General features: G+C 33.3%; 1 protein-coding gene across 1 annotated transcript in view; it reads left to right on the plus strand.

Annotated features, from left to right (window-relative positions):
- Positions 1-1,908, plus strand: part of NMD3 (NMD3 ribosome export adaptor) — a 45,785-nt gene that overhangs the window by 38,873 nt on the left and 5,004 nt on the right. The window lies entirely within an intron of this gene.

Raw genomic sequence — 1,908 nt, forward strand, 5'->3', positions numbered from 1 at the left:
AAACTTGTTTATGTATGCTTTGATCCATTTTAGACCCTTTTATGTCCTGGGTAGGGACTTTGGATTTCATTTTATTGCTAGACATTCTGAAGGAGTCATTCTTTTTTTATTCATAATATTAACAAATTAAGAAGGAAGGATTTTTCTCTTATAATTTTCAAGTATTGAGAGTATAATCAAAAAGAATGTTAAAACCCAGCATATATATGAAATAATAAAAATGACCTTCATGCTTTATAAAGCCATGAAAAAGTTTTGATTGTAAAGGTGGAATGTATGTATTACACATCCTTTAAAAACAAACATTGGTTACTTGGTTTTAAAGTGCTCTGAGAATAATTAAAGTCCTATTTCTGTAAGAAAGCTCAAACTTACTTAGGTATGCCAGAACTAAGAGTTTATACATGAATTCTGTATTTATCAGTAGACAGAGCAAGTGCTGTGAACTCATTTGTTCTGAAGTTATGATTAAAGACCTGACCGTTCTATATTGCCTCTTTTATGTCTACATACTTGGTTAAGGTTTTCATCCATGGTTATATTTAACTTCTTTGTCAAGACTTTAAACAGCATGGAAAATAAAAACATTCTTCCCCCTTTTTTGTATCCTGGAAGTGATTGTATCAGTATCATTTCAAAGATGGTATATCCCATGCAGTTTTCCAAAGTGTGTAATTGTGTACTTGCTAGAGTTTTCTTACTGAAAAAATGTTTCATGCTACACTCAGTCTTACTGTTCTTGATATTATGTCATTGAATATTAAAACCTTTTGGTTGAAAGAAGACCAGGCAAACAAATGTAGCTAAGAAAAAAGCAATTAGCCAAGAGCTTGCATAGTTATACAGCTATGATAAAGCTAACATTTGGAGTATAATTTCAGGATGGGGGTCCCAACATGAATATTCTTATCACAAGTCTAGAGTTGATAGGATTTAGGAAGGCTGATATTAATTAGATTAATAAAAATTTGTAAACATAAGTAACAGTATGATTAATTTTCTTTTGTAGCCAGGTTTGTACTTGAGGCTGTTGTTTGATAGCAAAAGTCACTTGACAAACAGTTGAGGGAGAGTTCTTTATGTACTTCAGATGTTTTCATTATTGGGCCAGTTCTTGCTATAGGCTGTGACATAGCTCTCTGGCCAGTGCTGAGCAAGTGCTAGAATATTCTCAAGATTTCCTAATTTTATTAAATGTGTTTATGTTGATTCCACCTGTTAAATTATTTCACCTGTTTTTTAATTTATCTTACATTTTTAAAGAACAGGTTTACTAGGAAAAGAAAAAAAGATAACTGAGTAACTTACAAGTGGGCTTGAGAGCTGCCTAATCTGTTATTTTGACTAGGGGATATTTAATTTTCGTAATGATTTCTTTTGAGTTTTGACACTTTCAGGTAAAAGTTGTATTAACAGTGCAAAAAATCCCAGAAAATCCTTCACTCAGATTTGCCAAACGTGAACTTTTTACTTCCTTTGCTTTCTTTTTCTAATTATTTTTCCTGAACTATTTGTTATGTCCTACCATACTCTAGTGTTCCCCCTCCAAAAAAATCAGTGTAATGATCAAAATTAGAAAACTAACTTTGATACAAACTGTTAACTCATGGACCATATTGAGATTTTTTTTTTTTTAAAGATTTATTTATGTATATAAGAACTAGAGTAAAAAACAAACGAAAAAAAGAACTGGGGTATAAGCCAGAGGATTGGGGGTTGGGGATGCTGAGAGAATTCACCGAGTCGGGAGCAGAACAGGTAGGTCTACTAAAATACACTGGTGAGGGGAACAGCAGGCAAGACAAGAGAGATAATACTGTTCCTTGTGGGTTAGCTCCTTGGCTGGCCAGGTAATCAAAATAGTGCTGCAGTGGCTGCCGTTAATTTGGTGGTGCTGTGTCTTTAACC

Source organism: Condylura cristata, unplaced genomic scaffold (genome assembly GCF_000260355.1).
Source record: "Condylura cristata isolate star-nosed mole 26May11 unplaced genomic scaffold, ConCri1.0 scaffold00003, whole genome shotgun sequence".
Taxonomy (NCBI): domain Eukaryota; kingdom Metazoa; phylum Chordata; class Mammalia; order Eulipotyphla; family Talpidae; genus Condylura; species Condylura cristata.